Below are 15,617 nucleotides of genomic sequence, written 5' to 3'. Positions count from 1 at the left end.
AAAGAAGTATCTAATTATCCCCAAAATCAGATATTGGGCCAAGATGTTCTTGTTATAGGCTGCAATAGCAGAGGCATATAGATTAATAGAAGAAGATAAGCAGATTAATTTTCGGGCTGTAGCTCAACAAGTTTTCTTGCAGCAACATTCCCTAGAACAACATTTTCATGGATGTTGCAGGCTGATAGAAAAATCTGCCATATATGAACATCAAGGTGAATGAACATTCATTCGATTGTCCTCTTTGCATCTTCTAGGTTTCCAACTTGTCCAAGCAAGTCAAACATGTGGGCATATTGTTCTAAACGAAGGACTAGGAAACACAGACACAAGTATGGGTAGGACATAACAACCTGGTAATTTTTTGAAAAGTTAGGACACGGAGCTGCAGGGATAAGCATATTAAAATTAGAATACAAAACAAGAATAAGATCCAAAGAGTAAATAAAATATGAGCAACAGCTTGAAGGAAGAGGGTGAAATTGCCTTGCATTACAATATGAGTAACAAGATCAGCAATGTTCCCACTACAATAATCAACAAAAATATGAGGAGCAGAAAGCCTCTTCCAAAAAGGGGGCAGATAAAGTCAAGAGTATCAGCAAATGCTTTCCACTCAATAGTCTTTGTGTTCTCTAGAGCCTCTTGAGATCACCAACACTCCTGCAGGAAAACTTATATGAGGAAGAATTGAAACAATTGAAAGCAGTTAGACACCGTATGATCAGTGATCATTATCTTATTAATATAGTTATTTATTTTTCTTCTACTACTCCCTTTACTCAAGTCAAGATATTACATCCTGCTTCTTGAAAATTTGAACTGATTTTAAATAGATGAATGCTGCCTATCATTAAAATAACAACCAATTCCAATGCCTATAAACATTCATTACTAAGTCATTTGAAAATGTATAAGTTACATGTTGTAGAAAGATGTCACGAGCCAAGCTTGTTCTTACTGGGACAAGAGGACGCTATGTGTAAAGTAGCCAACATGATATATCTTTATGTCATAAAATATGAGACTGTAAACATGAAAAAAAAACTAATATCCTAAGCATATGAAGTCCTAAATCTAATTATTATGTATCTTCTGCCACATCCTCATTCACCCACTGGCCACTTTCTACCACAAGAATCATAAACAATCTCAAAAGATAGTGAATCCAATAGAGTTATATGATAAGCTACTACTTATCCCAAAAGCTCAATCTGATAGGAGATTCTCGAATTTTAATCAATTAACCATTATTCTAACACTATATACTGGCTTACCTTCACCCGGACTCCCAACTCATCAGTCAAGCATTTTTCCTTTTTTGATAGAAGATTCATCTATCCTTGGCAAAAATATCAGGAGCAGAATGCCACAGCTTAAAAGAGATCAGATGAAGTCAAGGACAGAAGCAGACACTCTCCATGGGGGACTCTGTAGCAGCAAACTTCTAAAACTTTATTATGACCACATTCCGATGTCAACACTCACTTTGAGCAGCCAAAAAAGCACCATAAATGCTGATTTACATGTAATATCTCACTTTTTTTCTTTCTAATGTTGTAGATTTCAGTCAAAAGAAGGCCACACTTATTAACAGTATCTGTGATGGAAAGTAGAATCCAATCATTGCTTTCAGTTGTGACTAGAAATACTGCCACTTTAGATTAACAACAGAGCTTTTAGTGAGCAATGCACACCTGTGCAGTCATAATTTTGGCTAATGGCAGTTTATGGAGAATTCTCTCTCAGAGTTGTGTTAGTTAACTTGGAACAAATAGCTGCAAAGCCATAATTTATGGCCTTTTCAGACTTGCGCCTCTGACCACTAGTCAGATAAATTTTCTAAAGTCATCTGTAATACATATGTTGAATGGATTTCATATGCCAACTGATTTTAGACAACAGGTAACGACACTTGATGAGTTCTGGAAACACAAACACCCTGCAGAGTTAATTGCTGCAAAAAAAATTAGAAAAAATTTATCTGCTTCTAATTCATATTTTCATCAGGAAAGCATCGTTTTGATCCAATTTTGGAGACACTAACATCTGATCATACAACTTTTTTAGCTCCATATATATTTCTTTACTCTGAGGATGTGACATGTCTCCAGCAAAAAAGTAATGTACGGATCCTCCAACTAGAACCCGGTTATTTGTGAACTACTTTTTCCTTCATTTTTTTCCTCAATTTTCCAACATCAATCCACATACCAGCAGAAGCATAGAGATTTGACAGAAGAAGATAAGCAGATTCATTTTCAGGTTGCAGCTCAAGAAGTTTTCCGGCAGCAAAATTCCCCAGAATGACATTTCCATGGATGTTGCAGGCTGATAGAAGAATTTGCCAAATATGAGCATCAGGGTGAATAGGCATTTGATCAATTGTCCTCTTTGCATCTTCTAGGAGTCCAACTCGACTGAGCAGGTCAACCATACAGGCATAGTGTTCTAAATGTGGGATGACTCTATGAAGTTCAAACATAGAGTTTAAGTAATCATTTGCTTCTCTCACCAGCCCTGCATGACAGCATGAAGTAAGAAATCCAAGAAAAGTTATCTCATCTAATTCTATTCCAGATTTACACATTTTCTCAAAAACCTCAGAAACTTCATGAAAACAACCGTGTTGAGCATATCCCATTATCATGGCATTCCAAGCAGCCAAATTGTCTCTAGATGTAATCCTAAAAGCCTTCTGTGCATCACCAATGCTTCTGCACTTACAGTAGATGTCAATAACAGTACTTTCCACAAATGTATCCTGATCAAATCCAAATTTAAGACACAGTGAGTGAACTACTCTTCCCTGTACCAAATCTGTCAATGCACCACAAGCTTTGACGACAATATTGAAGATTGTACTGTCCACTTCAAGGTACAAGCTTCTTAAGGTGTAGAACAAATTTAAAGCATCAGCATGGCAATATCTCTTTTGCTTCATCTATCCCACGGCATTTCCCATATGTTTTTATCAAGCAAGACACCATAGAATCATTGAACATAAAGCCACATTTAATCATATGCAGATGAATTTGCATTGCCTGAATTACAGAATTCAAGTTAGAAACAACTTCAAGAATGCTAGCCAGAGTATATTCATTTGGCTGTAGTGAAAGATCATGCATTTGAGAAAACACTTCAAGACCCTGACTACTAAATCCATTCTCAGAATACCCAGCAGTCAGAGAATTCCAAGAAACAGAAACTCGATGAAGCATATCATCAAAAACATTTCTAGCATCATACATTCCACCACACTTCCCGTACATGGACATCAATGCATTGCTAACACAAATCACTTTCAAAAACCCCACCTTTTGACAAAGTGCTTGGACTTGCCTACCGGAAATTAACAGCCTTGGGCCTGCTATGGCAGACAAAACATTGATCATTGTATACTCACTCATCTCCAAATCCCCAGATTGCAAAACTTTAAACAACTCCAAAGCTTCCAAACCATCACAAGCAGCTCCTATCCATTCAGTCCAAGACACAACATCTGGGTCAGAAATTTCATCAAACATCTTAACTGCAGCCACCTTAGTCCCACACTTACAGTACATGTTCATAATAGCTTTATTCAAATGTATAGAACTGCCACGCAACAAACCTATCTTAACACCAATCCCATGAACCTGTTCCCCTTCTCTGGCATCAAACAGTGCACCAAGCACCCCAGTCAAGCTAAAACTCATTCAGCTCCAAACCCAAACATTTCTTTTCCACAAAAACCACCTTGCCTTCTCAAATTCCCCATTCCACACATACCCACAAACCATAGCAGTACTCCAAACCACATTGTCCAATAACAAACACTCCCCAAAACACTTTTCAGCCTTTTCAACATCCCCAGCTCTCGCATAGTTCTCTATAAACCCACTCACCAAACAAGCTCCTGAGCCAAACCCCATTCTCAAACAAACTCCACGGGCAGCCTCGTTTTCCTCCAAACTTTCACACGCTTAACCAAAGAGCTCAACGTAAACACATCAGGTTCCAGACCCAGATGTCTTAAAGTGTTAAAGATCTCGAAAAAGGGTCTGGGTTGGTGAAAACTGGCGAAACCAGAAATGAGAGCGTTGAATGAGACTATATCGGGGCTATGGGTGTCGAAGAGGTACTTGGAAGCGCGTGAGAAATGTTCTAGTTTGGAGAAGTGGGAAATGAGAGTGGTGGAGAGGTAGGGGTCTAGGGAGTGACCGGACTTGATGAAGAGAGCGTAGGTTTGGTGGATTGGCTTTGGCTTTGGCTTTGGCTAAGCCGGCCTCTTCATGCATGCAATGCTGAGACTTCTTGAAATTGAGAGGTGTTTTTCAGAGTTTGTGCACTTCTGTCGTTGCATGATATTTATGATTTTTTTTTTTTTTTTTTTTTTGAGAAGATGATATTTATGAATTAAGAGCATCTTATTGGTTTAAGTGGTTTTATTTTAATATTCAATACAATAAAATAATATATTTATTATAATAAACAACAACCACCACCACCAAAATAATAAAATAATACAACTTTTAATAATATATATATATATATATATTATTTTTTTTACCATCTCAGCTACTGTGCACAACCATCTTTGGCTGTGCATTGTAGCTCAACCGATAAATTTTTTAGTTTTTCCTTCACCATTGTAGTATGCTTTTTAGTATTGGTAGTGCTAAAAATGCTAATACTTTAAGTGATGCTAAGCTATACAAATTTGACTGATTTATTTAATATTTATTTTGTATGATAGTATTTTAAATTAAACTTATAATATCTGTTCTATAATAATTGTTCTTTATCAAACTAAGATATCAATTAATTTATATAGCAAAAATTAAATTTAGATATTTTATTCGACCACAAAAGATTTTACTAGAATCTATAATTTGGCTAATTTATTAGATACTACCGAAGTGTTGTACAAATTTTACTCAATAATGTTTATAAATTGATATTTCAACATTTAAAACACATAATAAAAAAAATTATTAAATTAGAATAGAAAACACTAAAACCACTATCATTTATTTATTTCTAAAAAATTGAAGGGAAAACTACTACCAATTTAGTATAAAAGCTTTTCGAACTCGCAACAACAAAATAAATAAATATCTTTATTACTTTTTGTGATTATTAACACATCAATTGGAAAGACTTATGTGATAAATTTTATAATATTCCTAATATTACTCTTAAAAATTTACTTATATTATCCCACAAAAAAATTAGCACCACTCACATTTATTGCCAGTTTGTAAGTTTTTTGTAGTAAAATTGCTAATAACTTTTAGCACATGGTTTGTTACATTTGTTGAATGAAAATACTGTTATACCTAAAAAAAAAAAGAATGTTTAAAAAGATGTACATAAATAAGTAAATTAAATAAATAAATAAAGAAGTAAATTACATTTTAAATCTTACTTAAGGAGTGGATTCAAATTAAACCTTACAATTCCGAAATATTCAATTGAAACCTTGAATTTAAGATTGGTACAACTTACATTTAAACCCTTGAATTCTGTTAGTTTTTGTTAAGTTATGATTTTTCTCATAATATTAGTGTTGGCTTATTCTATGACAAAAAATGTTATAATTGCATAAATTTGTTTCCTTATATTTTTGTGGGATTTTATTGTATTGGGTTTAGTATTAAGTTAGTGAAGACTCAAACTTAATTGAAGATCAAGTGGATTTCGTGAGAAGCTCGCGAGAAGCTAACCCGCGAAGTAGGCACGTGAGAAGCACATGACTGGAAGCTGAAGAGCCGTGACAAGTTGTCAATTTTGCGAGTGTCTCGCGGATAAGGCCTTCCCGTGAGGTACTCACGAAACATTCTGCCTGGAGGATTTTTAAGTGTGACTTTCTTACCCTTCACCCATACTATATATACTCTCATTACTCACAGAAATTATAAGAAGGCCATTCAGAGAGAAAAACCCTAGATAGGTTTTCTACAACACACACACCGATCTTTTAGAGAGAGAGTGCTACTCATCCTTAGAGAGAAATCATTCTAGCTTCTTCTTCTTCTTCCCTCTCCCATTATCATACCTTGAGAGGAGATTTATACCCAAAAACAACCCACACCTATTCAGAGTGTAGAAAGTATTTTGGAGCTTGGGAATCTTTGGTGATTTGCCAAAAGAAGTCGATGAGGCTTGGTGGATGCAATCGGGCGTATTGTGAGATCTGGAAAGCTAGAAAAGACAATGTTTCGTTAAGTCAGTTGGCAGCAGGAGCTTGGAAGGCTCAAGTACATTAGGTAGACTAGGCTTGGAGGGTCTTTTGTTATTCGTGTACTCTAACTTTATTCTCTAATGGATCGATTTACTGCTTGGAGGGCGGCAAAGAGGTTTTTCGCCGAGTTCTTCGGTTTCCTCTTCGATAACACATTGGCGTGTTATCTTGTGTTTGCATTCTTCTTCCCTACTCTTTTAGCTTTCATTTTACTGCTGTGAATTGATGAATATAGGTTAGAGTAGTTATCTTGTTTATTCGCTTGCATTTACTCTATTTCACACTTAGTTTAAGTTAGAGTAAAATCAACCGAGCCATAATCTTAATTTGGGGGTCTAAACAGCTCTCATGTTTTCACACAAATTCAAGCTTTCAGTTTTGATGTGCATGAGAAAATCCAAAACATATAATTAAGCAAACCATGCCAATAATAAGCTCAACATGAGCAGCCTTAGACGAATACTTAGGACCATAATTTGAGGACAAGTAGGCAACTGGCAAGCACTGTTTTGAAACCCAGATCGGACCGAGAGGTTCGACTGGAAAATTCGGAAACCGGGATGAAAACCGATTTTTTAAGCATAGAGAACCAAAATTATTGTTAATTCTGTGAACCCCTTAAACCGGGGTTGGACCGCACTGTTCATGCAGAACCGGTGGCATGAAACGTGTGGTACAACCTCGGTTCAATTTTTATTTTATTTTTAATAAAAACAACTTAACCCAATTGTATTCTATTTAATTAAATTATCCACCTCTTACAAGAAACTAAAAGAAAAAATTTATAATTAAAATCCTTCAAAGATATTCACCTTTACTTCAAAAATTAATAATAAATTTTAATGTTTTCATGGTTATTATTTTATTTTATTAACTTTCTTATTTAATTATTAAATATATGCTTAAAAATCATTAAATTTCCCTCACATATATAGATATATTAGTCAATTTTGCTAGTTTTATAAATTTAATATCTATATTTAGGCTATAATTAATTATTAAATTAATTATGATGTCATCATGGTTCGACCCCAGTTCAACCTCAGTTCGACATCAAAAACATTGAATCTCTTCTTTTTACGGTTCAATGAACGGTCCAGGTTTCAAAACCATGCTGGCAAGTAGTGAAGACGAGCATTACTCCCCATTATGAGTCTATGACTAACAAGGGGTAGCCGTTACGTGCCTAGAACCTCTCTCATAGTGGAGGTAGTTATGTTCATCATCATGGGCTAATTATGACCATAACAAAGAAAATAACTAAAATCAAGGGAAAATATTACAGGAACATGCCTATATATTGGAAAATCCAAACTAAAAACATGTGTGAGAAGAACACTACAATGAAGCTATAATCATATATATATATATATATATATATATATAACTACGTAGAGCATCCACATGGAGCTATTTTTTTAGCTATTTGGCACCACAAAAAGTTATTTTATCTATTTTACTTACTCATTTTACAAAACATCCAACATCAGTGGCTATTTTAACTTTCAACACAATAAAATAATATAAATAACATAATAAAATAATATATCTACTACAATAAAATAATATAGTTACTACAATAAAATAATATATATCCACCGCCATAAACATCCACCACAACCACAACATTCATCACAACCACCGTAGCCACAACCTCCCTGCACTGAGAAAATTCTCATACAAACATTTACACGCTGAATAAATAATAAGCACTAGTACTACAATCAAATTATTAATACCATTTGACCCAGGAAAACCCAATTTCAATTAACAATCAACTTATTAATATATCCTCTGTTTTCTCAGTAACCAAACAAAAGGGTTGCATGACCCCTACCCAAATCCCCAATCTTTTTCCTCAACCCATACCATCAAAAATCACCAATCACAAACAAAACTTCAAAAAATTTAGGATCTTTTGAATAACCCTAAAGCAGAATCAACAACAACATAAAAAAAAACACACACATAAAGACGGCGATGGGCGTGGCCTACGTGGGTCGATGATGGCTGATTGCACAGAGATCTTCGATGAGAATAATGCATGAATGGAGCTGGGCTTCGAAGATGGAGGAGGAGGATGGTGTAGGTTGGGTCGAATATATGACGGCGTGGGTCGGCTTGGGACTTGGGGATTGGGTCGGAGCTGGGCAGGCAAGCTGAGTCTGTGGCGGCGTGGGTCAGCAGCGTGGGTCAGGGGAGTGGGTCGGTGAGAGTTGAGCTTCAAGGTGGGCTGGTAGCGATGAGAGGATGATTGAGCTTTGAGGTGGGCTGGTGGCGGTAAGGGTTGAGAGAGAGAGGTGAGAGTTGTGAGAGTTGAACTGTCAGGTAGAGGATTAAAAAAAAAAAAAAAAAAAGCTTTCTGCTACAGTGCATAGCCATATATAGCTATGCACTATAGCTGTGGAGGTAAAAAATTTACCTATACCACCACTAATGTAGCACCCTTTTTGTATATGGTAGTGCCAAAAATAGCTTTTTAGCCTTTTAGCATCACCATTGTGGATGCTCTAAGAGATAGCTTAACTCAAATTCTTCTGAATCCCCCACAGGTCTAGGAAGGAGAGCGTGTGAAAAAGTATATGGTCCAAAGCTAGCTTATTCGAGATACAGATCCACAGAAATTAGAACCTGGCCGAACTCACCTATATGGTGATGATCATCGATCTAGCTGTTGTTGTTGGAAGGTATTGGTTTTTTAATTATAGCAGTTTCTGGCTTCCTCAACTTTACGAAGTTATCAGCAAAAAATAATAACTTTTACTATGCACTCTCACTTCTTGATTCTCTAGTTCGCCTATCTTTAGACTTCAATCTAGTTTTGTCTCTTTTGATAATTACCATTAAAGTTACAAGTTTTTTTGTTGGTGTATTTAAATAAAGGAAAAAGTGTTAACACACTTGTAGTTTACCTGAAAAATATTTTGCCTACCTGTAATTTAAAAATTAACACTTTATTCACATGAAGTTAGCTCTATTTATCTCCCATTACCCACCTCTTTTAAAAACAAGGTTAAATTTGTATTTTTATTACCCTTTTATGTCTCTATCCTCTCAAAACATTAAAAAAATTATAATAACAATAAATCAAAGGAAAAGAATATTTAAAGCTAGGTTTTGTAAAAAATTAAAACCTAACTTTTACATCTTCTTTTCATGTATCAATTTTTAGATCTTCTATTTTAACAATGTGAAGGTAATAACATGAAAAGAATTCATCAGATTTTACTGAAGTTTTTGACCTATCAAATATATAGACGTAGCATACAACTTGTGGACAAAGAATTCATTAGATTCTACTGTGCTAAAGAATTCATCTGAAAATGAGATGTTATGATTCATCAATTGTTAAAAATTTATCTGGTCAGTAATTACTCATCAATGTAAACTGGTTTCAGAAATTTATTTGACTGGTTAGATCACTTCAGATTTCTTGTGTGGAATCAATTTTTTATTCTTACAGTAGTACAGTTTCCCACTACCTCCCACAATCTCGAACCATATGAAGGTCACATTGTTTTCTATTTATTTTCCCGCTAAATTGAGTCTTGAGTTCTATAAAAATGCCAGAGAGGGTGACGTCGATATACTAATTTTATTATTATCCGGTGCAAAATTAGTGATATCTGTGGTGTTCTCAAACATGGAGACCAGAACTACACTCCAACACTGTTCACCGGATGATCTACTGTTTAGCAAGAAAACCATAAAAATTTATCTAAGAATCCCACACCAGTCTGAAAACCGATAGATGACACAATTTTTCATTATTTTTTCAGGTGTTGACTTTGGTACTAAAAATGAAGATGTAAAAGTTAGGTTTTAAAATAGAAGATCTAAAAGTTGATACATGAAAAGAAGATGTAAAATTTAGGTTTTAATTTTTACAAAACTTAGCTTTTAGATATTCTTTTCCCTTGATTTTTTAGGTTTTATTATTATTTAATGTTTTGAGAGGAGAGAGACATAAAAGAGTAATAAAAATACAAATTTACCTCTATTTTTAACAGAGATGGGTAACGGGAGACAAACAAAGCTAACCTCAGGTGGGTAAAGTGTCAATTTTTAAACAACAAGTAGGTAAAGTGTTTTTTGGGCAAACAAAATGAAAGCAAAGTGTAATTTCCCAAAAAAACAAAATAAAGGAAAAAGTTAAGAGGGCATTGTTTAAAAAATATTTTTAAAATTTTAAATAAATAAATAATTATAGTCATAAATGTAACAAAAAAATTTATCATACATTTATAATCTATAAAGGATTAATTTTTAGGTACTCTTTCAAGTAAATGGTGTTTCCTCCTTTCACATTTATGATGGGGCCCACCATGAATATGAGAGGAGGAAGCATCATTTCACCGTATACCAAGATTACCTAAAAATTTTCCTTATTAAGGACCTAGTTTAGTACAACTTACCTTAAGAGTCTGTTTGGTTAGGAGAATGAAAAAATGAGAGGAAATAAGATATTTTAATTTGCATTGTTTGTGTTTAGTTGGTGGGCAAATTTTGGGCCCCAGATATTAGTTGAGCTAACTGAAATTCACAACTTCAATTAAATAATTAATATAGCATATATATAAACACACCACTTAGCCCAAAAAATTTAAATTTATGAATTTTTGCCTAACTACATGACATTAATCATTCACTCTTATTACTATTATTCCATATGGGACTTTACTCACATGTATATATCATAATAATTTTTTTTTTTTTTAATTTTTCGTCTCATCTTCCATCAAATAATTATTTTCTATGAAAGCAATATTGTTGCAGGAAGAATTTATTTGTGTATACCCAATAATTTTTTATAATTTTTTTTTAAAATATTAGACCCAAAAATTAAAACTATATATAGGAGATCTAATGTCATGGCCAAGATGATAGCACTCAAAAAGCAATTTTCTCTTAAAGATTTTTTTTTTTTTTTTTAATTTGGGACTAAGCCTTTCGTTTTAGTTGTTAAGTTTCCAAATGTTGTTAATGCTTGTTTTAGACTCAAAATGTTAGATGAAAAAAAGAAAAAAAAAATTAAATAGAGGAGATTTAATGTTAGAGAGTGACAATACTAAAAAATTAAACTAAGAGAGATTTTAAAAAAAAAAATACAATAAAATGATGGTGATATATAAATACACACACAAAGTAGGCAATTTGTGTGCATTAATGTTTATATAAAGATAATAAGCTCTCTAAAAAATTGTATATATGTATGTACATATGTGTTTGGCAGTTTGCAAATTTTGTGCATTAAATGTATGTATGTATATATTTTGAATTTCTCTCAATATGTAATTTGGCCCCCAAACTAAATTTTAGGGGTCCACCCCTACTGAATATTCTAACGTTCAAAACTCAACGTTGCCAAGAAATAGATAGTGATTGTGGCGATAAGAGCCCAAATTTGTATGTTGGGCCTTGGGCCTTATCTGAGGACATATGCATGTCCAAGGAAGAGTAAAAGATTGGGAGAGGCCCCAAAGTTGAGAGTTGCATGAGGGAAGAATGGAGGAATATATTCCGAGGAAGAGCTCCTTCTCAGATACGATGAATACTGATCAAATTTATATTTGGGGTGATCTAAGTGACCTTCCAAGAGGTTTCAACGATAAGAATGAGATCCAGGCACGTACAAAGGTGATAGGACTCAGAAATATTTAAAAGAAAAACTGTTGCCACCGCATTAAATGCACTGCAGCAACTTTTCTGGCCGCATTTATGTGAAGAAGACCCCTGAACAGTGGAGTCTCAGTTATCATAACTCACCGAAAGCTAAAAAGAATGTCTGATGAGACATGCACTCAAGTGAAAGTCTAGATGATTAACAAGTGTAGGATCAAGATGGTCTAAGAGAAACTACATAAATGGAAAGATCTCCCGTGGGATGGGGATCAGAAAAAAGGAGGAAAAAGAGAGAGAAAAATAGAAAAGAACTATTGTAGTATTCAAAGACTATATTAGCATTCAATTCTATCGATTTAGTTTATAATCTATCTCCTCGGACAACCATTTCATTTAGTTTTACGTGTTTTTCTTACTTGTTCATCTTTTAAAACCCTATTAGCCATTGTCAAATTCACAAAAAAACCCAGTTCTTTCACCCACTCTCTACAAATTTATTGTACTTGGCTCATTGGACCTATATCTCATATCTTTAGGACTTGGGCTATAAATCGTGACCCTACAGTGACTATCTCTAAAAAGAAAAGGCAAAAATTAAATTTAAAAAAAAAATTAAATCACACTTTCTGTCCCTCATGATTTTGGAAGAAATGAAAACCCAAATTTCTCCCTGCTTAACTTTTCCCTCACCATCTTGATATTTTTTAAGCTTTCTTTGTATATACTCATCAATCAATGTATAGTGTTTGACTACTCTCCTTGCATCTTTATTTAATATTGAAGGAAAAAAAAATTACTAGGGGATGATAGTTTGAAAGAATGTTGTCTTAATCTCAAATGTTTTCTCAAACTCAAACATGTTATATTTATTTCGATATTGACAAATTAGATTAAAATATTCCCTTTTTTTTTTTTTTTTTGAAAAAGAACTTAGTGCATATTATTAAGAAAAGCAAGAAATATCAGTAAGGACAAAAAAAAGAAGAGGTGGTAAAACATCCTCCATTCATACAATATAGTTCAAGATACTTAAAACATATCTAGCCAAATTATGAATAATCTTATTACCTTCTCTTTTTACACACGAGAGGAATGTAATTGATCAAAAAAACCTAACATTACAACGTACATCATCAATAAGCAAACTATCAGAGGAAAAAACACACTGTCGTTGATTAGAGCTGTCATAAGGACTTGAGAATCTCCTTCTATAATCACCTGTTTGAAGCCCAAATCTGCAGCAAAACGAAGAGCTACTGCTGCTGCCATAGCTTCAATCTCCAAAGGGCTATAGACCTGAGACACCTGCCGAGATAAGGAGGCCAACACTGACCTGTTGTCATCTCTGAGCACCACATCAATACCAAATTTGTGCTCTGTATTGAAAATAGCTCCACCAAAGTTTGCTTTGATCATACCCATCGGTGGAAGGTTTAAAATATTCCCTTTTTTTTTTTTTTTTGAAAAAGAACTTAGTGCATATTATTAAGAAAAGCAAGAAATATCAGTAAGGACAAAAAAAAGAAGAGGTGGTAAAACATCCTCCATTCATACAATATAGTTCAAGATACTTAAAACATATCTAGCCAAATTATGAATAATCTTATTACCTTCTCTTTTTACACACGAGAGGAATGTAATTGATCAAAAAAACCTAACATTACAACGTACATCATCAATAAGCAAACTATCAGAGGAAAAAACACACTGTCGTTGATTAGAGCTGTCATAAGGACTTGAGAATCTCCTTCTATAATCACCTGTTTGAAGCCCAAATCTGCAGCAAAACGAAGAGCTACTGCTGCTGCCATAGCTTCAATCTCCAAAGGGCTATAGACCTGAGACACCTGCCGAGATAAGGAGGCCAACACTGACCTGTTGTCATCTCTGAGCACCACATCAATACCAAATTTGTGCTCTGTATTGAAAATAGCTCCACCAAAGTTTGCTTTGATCATACCCATCGGTGGAAGGCGCCATTGGCCTCGAGGCACAGGAGGATGAACTTGAGGGGCTGGCTGCACTGCTAGATACTCTAGAAGTTGTTCTTTCGCTAAGGAAGCGAGATGATGGGGACCGCAACTAGGCTGGTGCTTGTGAACCTGGTTCCATTGATGCCATATGGACCACACCGTGATAGAAAAAAAATCCAGATGATGTTGTTCCTTCATAAGCCACAAGAGTAACTCCTTAAAGTTTAGGAATGCGGTGGATCTTCTACACTCCCACAGGTCAATTTTTGGGCATAACCATAGAGCATGCAGAGTAGTTTTTGGTTCGAGTCTAAACCGATCACAAAATGGGCTGTCGATAATGGTTCGCCGAACCAAATTTACCTTCGTAGGCATTGATTCTAGGCAAGCTGTCCATAGCAGATTCTTAACCTTATTTGGCACATGTAAAGACCAAATCACTTTCCATAAATCTTTGTCATTGTCCGAGGAAGTACTAGAAATATCATGGTTAGCGTCATTCTTCAAGAAACGATACCTAGACTTACATGTATACTCACCCTTCTACGTATTAGGCCAAAACAGGCTATCCTCAGCCACCACTCTTAACAAAGGCAGCTTCTTAATGAGTTCCGCTTCCTCTGGAGTAATAATGCCGTCAATCATTCTGTGATTCCACCGTCTATTTTGAGCATCAATCAAAATCTCCCCCTTAGCGCCAGCCAAGGAATTAAGCACGGGTGAAAGAACTTAAGGTTGATCTCTCCGTGGCAGCCAAAAATCCTGCCATATGCCTACTGACTTTCCATCCCCAATTCTTCACTTGCAGCCTCAAAGTAGTACATCTCGGCCATGTAAGATGCTTGTCCATGCGTATGAAGTCGATCTCGAATTTTTGGCTTTGATAATAGAACAGATAGGAAAGAACCTAACCTTGAAGACTTTATAAAACAGAGTGTTCTTATTTTGCATGAGGTGTCACGCTTGCTTGGCCAAAAGAGAGTCATTGACAATAGTCAAATCCCTAAAACCCATGCCTCCTTTAAGCTTTGATTTCGTCAGCTCATCCCATCTGAGTCAATGAATTTTTCTTCGATCACCATGTTGGCTCCACCAAAACTTTTTAACCAAGGCTTCTATATAATGACACAATCCCAATGGAATTTTAAAGCATCCCATAGTAAAGATTGGGATAGCTTGGATGATAGCCTTTAACAAAATCTCATGCCCAGCTTGGGATAAAAGTTTACCTTCCCAACCTTGTAATTTTCACCAAACCTTCTCTTTGATGTAGTTGAAGCTCTCTTTCTTCTTCCTCCCTATCAGAGATGGCAAACCGAGGTACTTCTCATACTAAGTTATTTCTTGTAGGCCTCGGGCATCTTTGATTTCTTGTCTTATATTCTCCAGTGGACAAACTGAAAAAGATAGTTGTCTTATCTTTGTTCACTTTCTAGCCTGAAGCCTCCTCATAAAGATTCAAAATATGGAGAACATTATTACACTCTTGAGAAGTAGCCCTGCAAAACAAAAGACTTTCATTTGCAAACAACAAATGGGTTAGTTCAAGACCTCTTCAACATAGAGAGAAGCCCTTGATGTCACCCACTCTTGTAGCCTGTTGAATAAGTCCATGCAACCCTTCTATACATAAAAGGAACAAAAAAGGGAGATAAGAGATCTCCTTGTCTAATGCCTCTGGTAGGATGCAGCAAACCTTGAGGCTCTCCATTAACTATGATTGAGTAAGTAACAGTTTTCACACATACCATAATGAGACCAATCCACTTCCCATTGAAGTCCATCTTCCTCATGAG

The 15,617-nt window shown here is 35.0% G+C and overlaps 1 pseudogene; it reads right to left on the bottom strand.

Annotated features, from left to right (window-relative positions):
- Nucleotides 1-253: 253 nt before the first annotated feature.
- Nucleotides 254-13,812, bottom strand: LOC112027024 (putative pentatricopeptide repeat-containing protein At3g25970; annotated as a pseudogene).
- Between the last annotated feature and the right edge of the window lie 1,805 nt (nucleotides 13,813-15,617).

The sequence above is a fragment of the Quercus suber genome, unplaced genomic scaffold (genome assembly GCF_002906115.3).
Source record: "Quercus suber isolate HL8 unplaced genomic scaffold, Cork oak 2.0 scaffold_110, whole genome shotgun sequence".
NCBI lineage: Eukaryota > Viridiplantae > Streptophyta > Magnoliopsida > Fagales > Fagaceae > Quercus > Quercus suber.
Note: the sequence above shows the minus strand (reverse complement) of the source record. Positions and strands in the feature narration are given on the sequence as shown.